The sequence below is a fragment of the Callorhinchus milii genome, unplaced genomic scaffold, assembly GCF_018977255.1.
Source record: "Callorhinchus milii isolate IMCB2004 unplaced genomic scaffold, IMCB_Cmil_1.0 Scaffold4, whole genome shotgun sequence".
Classification (NCBI taxonomy): Eukaryota; Metazoa; Chordata; class Chondrichthyes; order Chimaeriformes; family Callorhinchidae; genus Callorhinchus; species Callorhinchus milii.
This window is the reverse complement of record NW_024704745.1, coordinates 47,474,099-47,491,457: the sequence shown is the minus strand read 5'-3', so window position 1 is coordinate 47,491,457 and position 17,359 is coordinate 47,474,099. Positions and strand designations below refer to the sequence as shown.

At 38.3% G+C, this 17,359-nt stretch overlaps 1 protein-coding gene across 1 annotated transcript in view; it reads left to right on the top strand.

Moving 5' to 3' along the window:
- The window catches only part of pcca (propionyl-CoA carboxylase subunit alpha), a 227,683-nt gene that overhangs the window by 185,131 nt on the left and 25,193 nt on the right, over positions 1–17,359 (top strand). The gene's annotated exons all lie outside the window — the stretch shown is intronic.

Genomic DNA, 17,359 nt, shown 5'->3' with positions numbered 1-17,359 from the left:
CAATTCCCCAAATAATAATTAATTAAAAGAAACCAATCTTGACTGGGAGTTACGCCCCCAGTTCAGGTACGCACCTTAAGCTCCACGTCAGCAGATGGAAGTGACCTCAAAAGAATCAGTAACCTTGATCCCTTCCAATCCACCTAATCTATGACTCTCTTTTGTCTTTTTCCGTCAAAATGATTTCAGTCTCCAGGCTGTCTACTGAATGTATGGTTTGAATTCCAGTTAGACAGTGACCTGTCCGGAATCACGTATCTTCCCTTCACATTTGTATCTGTTTTACTTAGACGACCCTCTCCTCACTGCACAATTATCACTTTAAGTATTCCAGCGTGTTTCGTGTTACAGCTTTCTCACAGTTTGAATCATTCAGCGATTTTATTACACAATTAATAATTACACTGCAGATTCGAACCTGAAACGCATGATAGGGGTTAGTGTGACCTGTCATATTTGCCCCTCTTGATGCTTACATGTTCTGTAAGAGCCTCTGAGTCATCAACTTTGGTTGATTCATCTACATCGTAGTCGGTGAGAAATTATGTTTCTTGGTCATTCCTTATCTCATAGTCAAGATGTTTTGTTCGTCAGATTCATGCTAAAAGACAAAATTTCTCAACACAGTGATGTCCTCAAAATACTTAAATATTTATAATTCTTATTTTGCCTTTAAACCAATCAATTAGCTTGTTCCTTTTACACAGTTTCCATTATTACAATCCCATTAAGTTTAATTTATCTGGCAAAGAGAACATCTATGTGTTTTTCTAGCACTTTATCTTCTTCTTGTAGTTTAAATCCATGAACCATCAACTTGTACTTGTAAGGCAATTTCCGTATCACATTGTCACCTCTTTTCCGTGAACACATGGCAATCTGGGTTGACTTCCTTTCCAGGCTCTGCCAACACTCCTGTACTATGGAGTTCTGTAGCTCAGTGGTTAGAGCACTCGCCTCGCAAGTGAGAGGACCTGGGTTTGATTCCCGAGCAGGGCGAAACTTTGGGCAAGTTTCCTAACTCCACTCGACTAGCAGTAAGTAACATGGTTGTTAGTCGATTGGCGGATCGCTTTTCCGGGGGTAAAAATTCTTCAAAAATAAATAAAAATAATTTAGTCACTCAATCCACAACTGTTTATGGGACACTGCTGTGTGCAATTGGCTCCCGCGTTTTGCCCACAAAATATGTAGTCAATTCACTTTACAGTATATTCTGTAAAGCGCTTTGAGACGTCTTGAAGACATGATAAGGCACTACATCAAATGCAAGGATTATTATTGTATCGAGCTTCTTCACAGTCCTTCTCAGTTAACCCTTCCATGGTTATTTTAACTTTTTTTTAACTTGACTTGTAGATGCAGAGATTGCTTTACCTGCTGGTATTTTTATTCTAATTGTTTTAGGATTTAGAATTTTAATCACTCTGTAGGGTTTTCTGTACCGACTTCTCAATACACCTTTCCAGTGATGGGTTTTCCAAACTTATTCCCCCTCATGATTGTCACAATTTGCTGAATTTTGATGTGTTTCATTGTAAAGTTTAACCATTTCTTCCAGTGCCCTATTCAATTATTTTAGTTGCTCAGTATCCACATGTGAAGGCCTTTGAGTTCACGGTGTAGTCATATTGCTCTAGGGTCGGTTATTAATAGCCATTAAAACCAAGAGCAACTGTTCATCCCACCTATTTTCCCTTTTCAAACACTTTCTTCAGCGCAGTCTTTATAAGTCCTTTTGTTCGTTCAACTTTCCCAGAGCTTTCAGGATGGTTCGGCACATGTAAGTTAGGTTTTGGATTATATTTTTAATTACCTCAGCCGTGAAATGGCTTCCACGGTCTGATTCAAGTATTTTCATTATCCTTTTTCTAGGAATTAGCTTAGCATTGATTAACTTAGAGACGGTTGTTGCTGTATACTGTTTATATGAGTAAGCTAGAGTAACACCAGTCGTGTGATCCACAAAAATGTGGAGATATTGATTATACCTGGCAGTCCACATAGACCCGGTCCCACGGCTGCCTGTGATTACATGCTCTAATCCATTACTCCTCGACACATTGCTCTCATTCACTTGCACACACCTTATGCATCCCTTAACATATTGTTTCACCTCCCTGTTTATGTTTGGCCACCAGTATTCTCGCAGATTGTTTCTTGTTCCGTGGATACCATTATGTATACTCCCTGGTCCTTCATGCGCTATAGTAACCAGGTATTTTCTGACTCGTTTTTGTGGTATCAATCCCTTTGCTAAAAAAGCTTTGGTCCTCCACCAGGAGGTTCTTACCCCTGGCCCAAAACGGCAGTTCTCTCATTTGTAGACACTCTTCTACAAAAAAAAGGAATACATTTTACTCTCTCTCCCACCTATCTTTTGCCTGTATCCCAGTTGCTATACCTATTCCAGCTCTTCTCATGCACATCTTGAGCAGATCCATCACAGTATATTACTGTCATGCCTTTATTCAATTCCCAGGATTCTACCCTCTCACACAGTTCCCCCTCAGGCAACAACTCCTCTAACTCCTAGTTCACCTCCGTTCGATTAAGGAATTCTATACTTGGGTCTTGTAGTAATCCCTCCCACAGTGACCATCTCCTGGCTAATGCTTTTTGATTTTTCCCCTTACCATGTCCTGCGGACCTTAAAACAATATTTAAAAAGTTTAACAATGGAAATTTATTTCCCTCGGTTTGCAGAAAATTGGATAATCTGCCGAATACAGATTTTTACCAACCATTATTGAAAACTGGTAACAAAAAATAATAATAATAATCATCTTTGCAATTTCTCTTGTGCCTTTCACATCAGGGGAAGTGCTTCACAGAATTTATTCTAATGTGTGGTGGCTGTGTATTGTGTAGCCGAACACTGCAATTTGTGCCCAGCGATGACCCACAAACAGTCTTGAAGTGAGTGACAAATTTTATAGTTGGCAAGGACATGAGGGGGAATTCCAATTTCTTTTCCAATAACCTATTTATTAGCAATTCATAATCAGGATCAGTAACGTATGCTTGTCAGAATATTTAAATATTTCACACTGATAATGTCTAAAACGGCCAATGGAACATGTGTGAATGTGTTGCAGGTCACCTACTAGTAGTTTAGTACTGTTATATATCAGTCTGCTATATTTTTAGTATTTGTATAAAATTTCTATGTTGATCGCAATATCAACAAACATGTAAGATTTGTTTTGCTTTAGTCTCTAATGTTTAAAGATGGTGCCTCAATTCCTGCCTGCAATTTTTTCCATTGCTCATTGATATAATAATAGAGATCTGACTTATTGCTCACAGTTTGACTTTTACTAACCAGCTTTACCTAACACCAATTATACTAATGAGCACTGGGACTGGCTTGCACCACAAATCGAAATACAGACAATTTGTTCTGCTCAGCGAATCTGCTGATGATGGCAGTTTGTAAAATTACAGCTTTAATTGTTAAAATTCTCTTAGACGAGCTAATTAAATACAGAATTTTTGGCTCTAATGTTTTTTTTCAGATTTTCAAATGATGCATTAAATTCAGTGTGTTTCGGTACAAGACTTTACCAATACATAATTAATCAGTGAATGTGAAATTCACATTTATTTTTCATATATTGGACTTGTTTACTTCATCTGCATTATAGATGCCCTTGTCCTCTCTCTGTAATGCATATTCTGTGCCAGTGCGTACATAATTTTGAGTAAACACATAGCATGATACCAGAATTGAGATATTAAACACCAATCCATAAGAATAAGTGTGCAGTAAGTAGCTCTTACACACTGAGAACATCCAGGTTTGAGTTAGCTAATCGTATCGGGAATGGCTGTATACAGTGTTACAGTTGCCTTTATTGCCTTTGTGTCAATTGGGACACGGGTGGTTCAATTGGCTTTGGTGACCCTAGGCCAGAGAAAGAAAATATCCAGGATTCCTGCTTTTGATCCCTGAATAATTGTTTCATCTGTAAAGTGCATGTATGGATATAGGATAGGGCTCAGCTGTAGTACCTATAAAGTGAAATAACCTGCGGTGTGTGTGTGTATGTGTGTGTGTATGGGTGAGGGGGGAGGTGGGTGGGGGGAGAGGAGTTTAAAAAAAAAGGGGCCAGTAAGCCAGTGTACTCAATATTGCTTCAAATCTTGGACCTTTGTACAAAATAGGAATTGATGTAATCCATTTTGAATGCCTCAACTGTGCCAGCGTCCACAGCATTAGAAAGGCAATCTGGTCCATTGGGCAAGTTTCCTTACTCCACACGCCTAATAATAATCCCTCCAAAAAACAAAAACAATAATAAATTGGTCATTTTCAATCTACGACTGTTTGTGGGACATTGCTGTGCGCAATTGGCTGCCGCGTTCGCCCACAAATATACAGTCAATTCACTTTACAGTGTGTTCTGTGAAGCGCTTTGGGACGTCCTCCCGACGTGAAAAGCGCTATATCAAATGCAAGGATTATTATTATTATTTTGTTGAAGGGGAACTGAAGTCCAGCGGAAATTATTTTTATTCAAAGTACACCCACTAAAATAGAAAAAAATGTTGTAATACTTTTCTGAGAGCATGAACTCCTCGCTTCAGTATTATACTTGAATTCCACCTCCTCCTGCATTGGGCTATCCTGTGATGTAAGGTACAGGTAGGAGTCATTGCTGCTCCCATTGAGTTTAAGGAATGGACATCCTGAGAGGTGATCTGAAGCCACCCAACTCCATGGGGACAATACAACCTCTCGAAAGGGAGGAGCATCAAGGTAACAAAATTAATCATTTGTAATTTCAGTACTAATAATTGGGTCTAATACTTGATACTTGTTGAAGGTTTTGCAAATAATGACTTCTGCCAATAATGAGGAATGAGTCGCCATACTCAGGATCTCTGCTCCACCGGCGGAGCCAATGGGGCTCATGACCTCCCCACCCAATTACTTTGAGGTCAGGCAAAACTGACTCACTTACCTAAATGTTTTTGCAATTGCAGTGCCATTTTCAACTACCCACAACCTGCCCGCTGACTGACTGGCAGCCCAGTCTGCCAATCACAGCTCCTCATCCGACCCCCTGATCTGATTGGCAAACGACCGCCGCTCAAAGGCTGGACATTGCCCACAGCTTACCCGCTGACAGCCTCATCCCCCCACCCCCACCCCCAAAATCCTCGACTCTAGATCCGCCTTTGCTCTAATGGGATATACGCTTTACAATGTGCCTCCCTCTTGTGCATGTTTATTTATAACATGGTTATTGCTAGCTTTCTTGCATACATGCATAGTGCACAGGAAGTAAAGACACTGCAGACATTTTTTCTTTACGCCCCATTATAATGCAGTTTTGCGTTATGGATCTGGCATACTATGATGGGGGTTCTCCAATTGCTGTTGACACTTAAGTTATGAATATCATGTTTTAGACATAATATCATATTATGTTCCATCTTCCTGAAATTTGCATTTAAACTGACAAAAATATTTGAAAAATCTGTTGACTAAAAATGCGGTGGTTCAATATTGTTTGCATCATTTCTTCAAATTTTGCCTGTGGTTTTTTTTTTACATTTTTACCCTTTGTAACACCATCACTCCAATACTCAGCGCAACTACTGCATAACAGTTATTTTTTAAATTCTGTGGCATAAAGAATAACAAATTACTGTCAGGCAATATAAAGCAGTAATTCAATCTTGCGAGTTCTGCAGATGTTCATAAACCATTTATGACCTCATGAGAACTGCTCATTGCCTGTAATTTTTTGCCAGTCATCTGTTATCCCTATAATACGTATTCTGTGTGTGTGTATGTGTGTAAAACACTCACCAGATTTGGTAGTATAAATTACATTTTAGTTGCTCGGCATCCTGGAGGGTTGGGGCAAATTTTCAAGTGTCCAATTTAACATTTTCGTCAATATAACTTATAAACATTAATCATTTACCTTTTAAAAAAAAGTTATAAGCAATTACCTCTTAGTGGATATTTAAACTGTGTTTATATTGCATATTTGGTGGTGAATCCTAAAGAGTGTCTGGTATCTAATATAACTTTAAAATCCATTAAAGCTGATTTTGCTGCGTGATGCATCTATTTTCTTATATAAGTTCCCATCTGTTTATTTCAGACACTTGCTTTTATTGAAGTATTTTCCCTCCTCTCACTCGGAGCTCATGGAGATCCATTATTTTATGACTGGATTTCCCATTTTTTCTTTCTCCTTCAGATTTCCATTTTTTCTTCCTTCAATGGATTTCTCTTTTTTCTTCTTTCTCCTTTGGATTTCTCTTTATTCCCTCTATTTTCTGGATTTCCCCCTTTCCCCTCTTCTCTGGATTTTCCTTTTTTCTCCTTTGGATTTCTCCTTTTCCCCCCCTGGATTTCCTCTTTTCCACTCTATTTCCCCGTTTCCCGTATAGCTATAGGAATTCTGTAGCTCAGTGATTAGAGACTAGCCTCGCAAGCCAGAGACCTGGATTCGATTCCTGGCAGGGCGAAACCTTGGGCAAGTTTCATTACTCCACACTGATAATAATCCATCAAGAAAAAAAAACAATAATAAAATTGGTCACTTCAATCCATGACTGTTTGTGGGACACTGCTGTGCGCAATTGGCTGCTAAGTTTTGCCCACAAATATACAGTCAATTCACTTTACAGTATATTCCGTGAAGCGTTTGAGACGTTCAGAAGAACGTGAAAAGCGCTATGTCAAATGCAAGGATTATTATTTTTATTTATTATTATAGTAGCAGAAGCAGTGAATTGTATTACAGCAATTGCTCCTCATATGTTTATTGCTACTTTAGTCAGTTCCTGCTTCTAAGAAGCCATTTAAACAAAACAGCAATTGAAAGAATTAGAGGGAGGACAAGCAAAACAAATGAAAAAGCAGAATGGAATATTGGAAATGGAGGAAAAAAAACATGAAAGAGGAAAATAGTAAAAGAGACAACTCGGCCCAGTAAAGATCATTCTTTATTGCTTTATCATGTTCAATTGAGCTTTGTTTGCCCTTTGTTTTTGCTTCTCTCTCCATCTGGCAGATTGCTTCAAACATTTATCACTCTTTGAGGGAAAACATTCTTCCTAATATGTTTGAAAACTGTTCTTTACTATTTTGCATTTCTGTGCCCTTGGCCTTCTATCTTGATCTTCTCTGAAATAATAGTCTGGATTTACCGTATTCGTATCATTAAATATTTTTTGCAAAAGAAAAAAGTGACTGTAAAGTGAAAAGAAAAATCCTGAAAAGGGATGCACAGTTGTTATTTGGTAGGGAATGATGGAATATGTAATTAATTTCACTTAAGAGTATGGCTAGGTAACTCATAAGTTGTAAAGTTGCAAGTGAGTTATGGTTCTTCCATAAAAATGAAATATTCTTTATTCCACAATTCCCTATTGAGTAGTCTGTTTATAGTGAATAAATTACCCAAATGACCATAATTATCTGTACCAGTGACCGCACAGGTCGATATCACCCTTTGTAACTCACAAGGGTATAATAGTAATTGTGTGAGGAAAGAAATTGTATTCTTTCTTCAAATTTTATTTGGAAAAATTGTTCTTTTCTTCTCTCAACTACTGGAGAGTGTTAAACTGGGGCTGATAAATATTAAACTGGGGCTGCAAGGCAAATTACATGAACTAACACTGGACATGGTTACAATCCCTACTTGATGTGATACAGTTTCTTGTCTGCTGACTACCTTACAGTACCTCACTCAAATGTTCATTCTTCGTATGTGAATGAAGATCTTGAGCATTAACAGGCTATTAGACAGGCTAAGCTAATCCAAAACTTCTTCACCCGAATCCTCACTTCCACCAAACTCAACATGCACATCAACCCAATCCTCGCCAGGCTCCACTGGCTCTCTGCACTGAATGGATCGACTTCAAGGTTCTAGCACATAAATCCCTTCATGTTGTAGCACCTTCCTATCTTTCTGATCTGCTGATGTCCTACTCTGCTCGTCCCCTCCGCTCAGCTAACACAGGTCTTTGCTCCACCATCGAAGCTCAGCCCTTCAATCATTACTTATATCATTCTTGCATTTGATATAGCACTTTATCACATCTTTGAGATGTCACAAAGCGCTTTACAGAATATATTGTAAAGTGAATTTACTGTATATTTGGTGGGCGAAACGCGGCAGCCAAATGCGGACAGCAATGTCCCACAAACAGGCATGGATTGAAGTGACCAATTTATCATTATTATTTTTTTTGAAGGAATTATTACCTCCAGAAAAGAGATCCACCAATCGACTAACAACCAGGTTCCTACTTACTGCTGGGTAAACAGAGGTGTGTGGAGTAAGGAAACTTGCTCAACAGTTCACCCTGCCAGGAATCGAACCTAGGTCTCTCACTTGCGAGGCGAGTGGTCTAACCACTGAGGTACAGGACTCCACTTATCTAATCTTTGGAACTCCCTGCCTCTATGCTTCCGCCTCCCTTCCTTTCTATCTATCACTTTAAAACCTACCTCTTCAACCGAATGTATGGTCACCTTCCTTGCTTGGCGATCTTTCTTGCTTGGCATCCAACCTTGCTGCTGTGAAGTGCTCCAAAACATTATTGGGATATACAAATGTAAATTGTTATGGCAAGAGAAGAAAGACTTCACAGGTAAACCCAGCATCCCCAGACCACACCCATTTTCCAGCAGGATTTTCACTGATCTGGAACGATATTTCTGGTTGGTTTCCCCTCCCCATAGGCTAATTTCAGTGCTTCAACTGCTGTCCAGTTGAGATCAGCTAACTCAGTACAGAACTGAACCTATGACCTTCTGATGTGCATGGCTAAATCCACCAGTCTATCACAGCAGCTAGTGTTTACCTCTTCATTAAGCTACTTGAAGACATCTCCCAGGTTTATTTAAGTGATGTTGATTTTTGTACATAATAAAATGAGACCTAGGACAGGTTATGTTATAGCAGGTCTATGAATAAAAGTAGTTCATTATTTTATTTTATCATAAATTCTAGAGGTACAATAATAAGCAGCTTCTGTGGTACCAGTACTTAAAATTAAGTGGAATAACTGTCTAACATGAATATTTAATTTGCTTCCTACTGGTTGTCATTTCCCAGCCAATGTAGTATAGTGCGGGCTACATAGGCATGGCAATCTGCGGATTTTATTCACACACAGTTCTTCTAGTTTGCTAATTAATTTTCTACTTTGCCAGTCAAGTGCTTCAGTTCCCCAAGCCTGCAGTTAGCAGTGAAAACAATTAAAGTGTCAGTGTCATATATATGAAAAATGAAGGAAAAGGAAATAATTCATTCACAACAACAGGACACGATGCAGCAGAGGATAACCTGCCTTCAAAGATTTTGCTTGAATGGTTATAATAGCTGCTCAGTAACTGACTTCAAAGCACTGTGTTGCTTCCATTGCAGCAGCTTTCCTGCTATTCTTGTTAGCTGGCTCATAGTTGTTATAAGTAACCCATATCCTGTCCCCTGTGGTCTCAGGTGGTTCGCTTTTGTTTATGTAGCCTAAAATGCAGCAGAAACAGTTGTGTCAGTATTTCCAGTCAAATTGTTCAGCTTGTTATTAGTAGTGCCACAATATAAGTAGAGAAATTCCTACTGTTTCAAGCCTTGTGAGAAACTGCTGTTTTTTATATTGTTGTGAAAGTAGTATAGTCTCTCCTCTGTGATTTCATTCCTAAACCTAGAGTGAAAGGTTATTTGTATGTGTTTAAATTTTGGTCACAGTTAGTGCAACATATCTACCTGCAAACACACTCCATAATACCATGTAGTTGTTTATTTACTCATGTACTTGAGATGAGCGTAGAAAGACTGAATTACTAAAATGTTGTTTCTTGTTTAAAATAATAGTGTAGTGGGCACGGGTTTCTGATGCCCATGGCCGGCATCACTCCAGCAGCCTATCCCCCTCACCCCGCACCAGCATCCAGCCCCCAGACCCAATTGTGTGCCTCTCATGCCTGAATGACCTCACACAGTCTGTTTAACTCTGTCGCCCGGCCACTCCTCCCATGTTCCCATCAGCTTTGTGCATAACCTGACTCCACTTTATTTTATGTTAGCGCTCCAAAGAATTATTGTTGCTCTCCCAGAATTCAGTATTGATGCAACAAAATTACTTTACGCTTTATACCGCCTTTTACATAGGAGAACACTACAAAGTGTTTTCAGAGATGAGCAGTAACCCAAGCAAAGTGGGGTTAGACATACAGATTATGTATATATTATAGGCATACAATACATACATACAGATTAAACATACATTACATGCATTCATTTAATACAATATAATGTAGATTAGGACATACACTTTCTGTCCAAGCAACTACAAAAGGACACTTCATGAATAAATCAAGCCTTTAATGCTATACACTGTGTTCCATTAAATATTTCACCCCAACACAAATACTTGGTAGTGGTAGCAGCGTTCTGCACATTGTACTGGGAAATTGTGTAAGTATTTTATTTAATGAACACTATAGACTGCATTTGTCCTGTTGTACCCTATGCAATATAAATGTGCGTACACATTGGTACACATTACACATTGATTACAGGAGGCTGTTATACACCAAGTGCAAATGCAAGTGCAAAATGCATTGAATGTTTGGAGAGAATAACAGATGTCCTTGATTATGTAAAAATTGGTTAATTAGTATGCATTAATTTTCACAATGCACATTATACCTATGCCTTTACAAATAGTTTATATATGGCACCTAATAAGCCCCATATTAGTACTTTGCATTTTTTTTTGCAAACTATAAAAAGAGAAACAATGAATTCTCAAACAGTAGTGGCCTTTTTTGTGTCTAGCAAATTTAACTGTCATATCCCAGTCCTTTATACATAGTACTGTATACGTTATAGTGGCAGGAACTCTGATGTATGGGCTCCACTGTATGGGAAGATCCAACGTCACATCACAGTCTGAACTGCTGCACAGTATATTCAGTAAGACATCTTAGAAATATAATTTATGTTAATTACTGCATTATTTTTATTCATTAATTAAATTCTGCCTGATTATATTGAACCTTGCAGAGTTACTGATCTCAGATGCTGCGCCTCATGTTCCATCTCCAGCTCTGTTTCCTCTCAGTCTGTTCCTGTCACCTCCCACTACATCTTTGTTCAGAGCAGACTCGAGACCTGCAGCTCAGACCATACTCCTGCTCCAAACGTCCCCATGCCCGGTCTTGCTGTCAGGAATGATGGTGGATAATTGGGGCTGGATAATCCAAACAATGTTGTAGATTAGAAACAATAGGGGGCCAGGCAATGACAAGCACTCGACTCTAAACACTTCCTTCCCAATCTGCTATTTCACTCTCACAAGTATTCTCTCTTATTTTCTAACCATCATGCCAATGCACAGCCACTTGTAGAATTGCTAACCTTTTTTTTATGCTGTTCTGGCTCATACTCTGACCTATTTTAACCATCATTTTACAGGAAACAGGACTTTGGATGTGCTCAATGTTGATTTCTTACCGTCACCTTTGTGCATGTGTTCTCAACGTGCGCAATAAAGTACATTCCTGAACACATTTTCTTCTCAAGTACATGAGCAAATAATCAGGCTAATTGAGAGGTGATGTCAAAACTGAGATAAAAACATAAATATGTGACTGCTGCTGAATTTATTAGTTGCTGTGGTTATTTGTGTAGCATTGGAGTATGAACGACTGCTTATGATATTGTATGCACAATATTTGTGACTTTACAGCTAAACATAATCACTTGGCTTAAGAGCAATTACCTGTGAAGCTCGTTAAATTTGGGGGCATTGTAGGGGTTATATCAAATGCAAAGATTATTATAAGTTTGCTTTTTAAGGTACCGTATGTATGCCTTGTTGGTTCGGTGTTGACTGATGTCAGCACACATGAACTTTGCAACACAGGTCATTGGTTAATGATCAGGAGTGGGAATTGGCAGATTTTCCACTTTTCTGGATTCTAAGACCAATTGTAGCAACCCGTGCTTGCTCAGGCAAGTTGGAGATCGAACTTGGGCAGTTGATGGTTCAGTTTCTCCCAGGGCATGACTATAGGCACTGAGCTTTCAGGAGCTTGGGAATGGTTCTCATCTATTTATACAAGTTACTGTTTAGGATTAGCTTCAGTAGCCACTGTGACAAAACATAATGTGCTCTAATAATATGAGTATTATTAGCAAGTGTTGTTAATGATTCACAAGCAAGCCTAAGCCTGTCCTGAAATTATGTTTATTTTCTTGTAATTTACTCTCCTCTCTCACACACACACACCCTGATGTCCATATTTGCAACACTTTGCAACAGAGGTCAATAGTCAGAGATCAGGAACAGGACTTCTAGCTGAATACCCTTCCTTTGTACACAGATGCTTGTTATGTTTAAATGTTTTTGACTTCCTCTGATGAGATGATTTTAAAATAATATTTTTGATTGGTTGGTATGACATTTGTCTTCTTAATTTGGTCCAGATGGAAATTCCATTGCTTCAGTGCAGCATGGTTTTCTCTTCCTGGCCAAGATAATGTGGTTGATTGTTTCATTGGAAAGCAATTAATTGTTTTAGTATATAATATACTATATGAATTGTACAGCAGATCTGACAAGTGTATATGCATTTAAAGGTCATCTACAGAAGCAAAAAGATGTAGGTGCAATTTTGATGAGATTTACCGCAGAACAGTGGGAATCTACAAGATAGTGAACGGCCATTTGACCCATTATATCTGTGTTGGTGTTTGCTCCTGCAATTAAGCCATTTATTACAATGTCAATTCCATGCCCTTCTCCATGTGTATCTAATTTCCTTTTATTGTCCTTATCAAGTCTGCTCTATCTGTAAACTCAGGTAATTCATTCTGCACTGACAGTCCTCAGGGAGAATGATCTTTTCCTAACTTTTACCCTTCCTTCATCTTTCTAGTTGTAATCTAAAATTCTTGTCCTGGAATTACTTACCAGACGATATCCATTGAATATGAACATTGCCATTTGTTAGACTTTGAAAGTAGCACTTACACCAACAAATTGCTTTGCTTTTGTAGTATAATTACCTGTCTAAGAAACACCTTCTAGTGATCTGATGGGCTAAATGCATTTTAAACTTCGGTACATATGCACCTGCCAGATTGTTGGCCACAGTAAGTTGATGCAAACAAAGTTGCCTTAAATTTGGTAATAGGATCTCTCATTGAAAGAAAATCAAGACCTGTCAATTTATCATTACCAACAATTTTTACTGCCCAATACAATACAAAATTACATTTGTATAGTGCCTTTCACATCAGGAGGATGTCCCAATGTGCTGGAAGTGCTTTTGACGTGGGACGCTGGGACAATGACTTTATGGAAAGTAAACAGTGCTGCACTAGTTCTGTTTTAATTATTCATGAATGTTACTTTTTGATATTTTTGTGGTTGTTGTTGATCAACTAATGACCCATGTCACAGCATTGCTTATGCTAAAAGGAGCAAGTTATAATAATAACAATAATAATAATAATCCTTGCATTTGACATAGGGTTTTTCATGTCTTATCGACGTCTCAAAGCGCTTCACAGAATAATAATAATAATAATAATACTCCTTGCATTTGATATAGCGCTTTTCACATCGGGAGGACGTCCCAAAGCGCTTCACAGAACACACTGTGAAGTGAATTGACCGCATATTTGTGGGCGAATGCAGCAGCCAATTGCGCACAGCAATATCCCACAAACAGTCGTAGATTGAAAATGACCAATTTATTATTTTTTTTGGTTTTGGAGGGATTATTATTAGGCGTGTGGAGTAAGGAAACTAGCCCAAGGTTTCGCCCTGCCTGGAATTGAACTCAGGTCTCTCGCTTGCAAAGCGAGTGCTCTAACCACTGAGCTACAGGACTCCTATACATGAAGTATAGGGCAAGTGCAGTCGATGGTACATTTCCCAGCAAGACTCTGAACTTTAAGGGGCGTGGGTGGATAATGAAAAGAAGATAATAAAAAGAAAATCCAGTTTTCTGAAACCAATTCAATTTCAATAAATTCGATAATGTGATTCAAAGAGATGGCTTCAAGTGGATACAGACTTGCATGTATTTGCAGAATTTGCATGTAAAATACAACAACAACTTGCACTTATTTAGCGACCTCCATGCAGGGTAGAGTCTCAGAGCACTTAACAGTGGCAGTCTGACCCCGAGCTGGGGGGAGGGGTGAGGTGGTTGTAAGCATGGTCGAAGAGGAATAAAAATATATGTAATTAGAAATATATAGTGTGTGCTGTTTTTAAAGATCGATCTTTTTTAAATTAAAGAACAAAATTTGATAAACATAGTTACCATTTCATACTATTTGCATGTAAAAGGTTGAGTGTACAAGCCTTGAATTTTGTTTCATATTCAAGCTTTTGAAGAATTCCTTCATCCGTTATAATTTTTAAAAAAAATAATTTTCTGCACACAGCAGTCCATGAAGTACTGCTCGTGGGCAGGAGGAGGTTTCAAAGGAGTGTCTTTTCCATATGTTTTTTCTTGATAATCCTTTATCCACTATCTTCCCTTCTCATTCCGATGCTTTCTTGCCTGTGGCTACATTTCTATCTCTGCATCAATTAGCACAGTGATTAATACAACTAAGCAAAGCAGTTTAAAGGTAATGGTGCACAATTAACATCCTGTTCCACAATACGAATATGCTAAATAACCTAGGCACTGCTCTCTGTATCTGGAATTAAATTGTGTTTGTTCTGATTTTTTGTTTTTCGTTTTTTAAAGTTAAGTGGAATTGTTTTGTACCTCACCACACCATTAATTTAATTTAAGAAAGCTACAGCCGAGATATTACCTTCTTATGAATGAAATGGAGATTTTTTGCATGATGCAGTTAGGGAAGATCATACTGTAAACGCCAATGCAGTGAAATAAAAAAGTAGAGGAAGCTGATGAATATATTTGGACTTGTTGCTTTATTCTAATTACAACAGTAGTGCTAAACAACTTGGCACGTCTGTCAATGGAGTTGTAGATATGCTGTCATGTGGTTTGAAAGAACTCCTCAGAGTGCTGGTGGATTAAATGATGCATTGTGATTGACAGCTACCTTGAGATTTCACTGATGGAGTTGTCAAAGAGTTCTGCTAACAGGCTGCTCCAGTGAACGCAGCTGTACGCAGCTTTGCATCTTTAGCTGCTTTCTTGTGGGCTCCATTGGTGGAGCATGTCTTTTGTAATTTATTTGAGAGGAAAAGATATTATTACAAGTGTGCAACTATTCTATTATTACCTTCACCTCATTTCGGTAACAGAGGGAATGTGACTTCATTTTGAACTGGGATAAATTTTCCCCCTTTTTTCAAAACCTCTCAAGAATTAGCACATGCCCTTCTTATACTGTTGCTGATTTCTGTGGAATATAAGTCTTCGATCTAGTGCCGTGAGACATTTAAAATTACATCTCTGGAAAGAATATTTTTATTGTTCAATACATACTGTATTTCATATGTTGATAGGTACTACTGTACAAGCTTACTTCAATAGCCTCTGTTATTCTAATACATAATTGTTACAGGTTTAATTTTAGAAGGGTTAAAGCCTCCTCACCACATAATAAGATTAAAATGTTCAAAGAATATTCTTCAAATACTTGACGTGAGTGAAATGTATTGAAAAATCTCAGGCAAATGTGGGAAGCTGGTTGTTGTTCTCTTGAGTAGGTACTTGAGCCACCAGATTGAGGTAGTGTGTCGGGAACTGCAGAATGTAACCAATGCCTTTATATATTATATTTTGTTGTGATTGAGTGCAAAAGGAAAAACAAGTTTAATTTTTTTTACTATGACCTTCGAGTTGCCTTTGGATCCTTCCCTCATTTTTTTTGATCAGATCTCTGACATCTCTCTCAACATTTGAAGATCAGTTGCTGTTTGACATGTATTCCAGTCAAGTGACCAGAGTATCTAGGTCTCAGACTGGCAGTCAGATAATTTCATTACCCCACACTGCAGCCTCTAGTCAAGTCCCACCCAAAACAGTTTGGGTGGGACTTGACTAGAACTTCATGGTTCTGGAACAAGGGTTAATCCAGGTTGACTCCACATCAAGCACAATAGAATGCATCTCCAGATGTTTTAGACATCTGGACAGCTTGCATCTGGACTGCATCTACTGATGCCAATATTCTTCATTCAAGATGAGTATAAAATATCAGGTCAGGAATCTTCCTTGAGGAACTTTCTTAAGGACTGTATGTAATGCTATTTTGTCAGGAATTGAAAGCCTGTCCCAGCATATCCTACCTGTACTATGATAGCTTCTGTCTCTTCCCCCAGCGGTCAATAATGGACTTGCAGTCTTACAGGGCCACAAACACAACCAGCATACATACACTGAATACCAGGCATCTTTGGAGTAGCCCAAGGTGAGGGGCCTGTGACTGCAGCTAAATCATGGCTATAGCCTGAGGCTATAGCCATGATTTAAGCACATTTTGATGTGTACAACATTGGCAGTTAAGCTCCTTCAGCAATCAACCATAGATGCCACAGACCCAGGAACTAGGGCAATTGTTTAGGGTATTGACCTGCACTGTTTTGTCTGGCTTTCTGTTGGAATCACAGAATTCACTGTTAGCCTATCCAATTCAGAAAGCAGGTCAAAGCTGACCCTGAAAAGCTTTTAAAAAAAGACTTAAGTCTCCAAGACAACTTGCGAACATTAAAAAGGATAATTGCCCTTTCAGACCAATTGAAGATTTTCTCTGGGAGCTAAGTGTCTCCACTAGGGTAAACTAGCTTCAGCTGCAGCATTAGATGCCAAAGCTCAAATTAAATTTGTGGGAGCACACCTAAAACACGTGGATCAAAAAAACTTGTTTTCATAAGGACTGCTTTTAATGCTATTTCGTCAGCCATTGGAAGCCTATCCTAGAATTATTGAATCACTCGATTCTAATATCAGTAATCTGTTTAATTCAGTCTCATCATTAGTAAAGCACATTATGGAACATTCTTCTGTTTGTGTCACATTGGCAAAGTGGACTGATTCCATGTGTTGTGTCTGGAAGCCCTCATATTGATCACTATATTATTTAAGTGCAAAATCAATCTTACCCTGCAGGATTGGAGAAACTCCTCTAACAACACCACAAGTGAAATACATGAATATTTGTGAATTTTAAACTGATGAAAATCTCATTGTAAGGTATAAACGTATACATATTAATCACATAAACAAACATATTTACTTAGAATGGTATTGCAATACGGGTAAAATTCTGTGTAATGATCCACTTTTTCCTCCTGACAATTTCATTTAGTTTCAATGCAAATCTCTGTGCAAATTCTGGGTATTTGCAAATTAAAATCACAGTTAGTA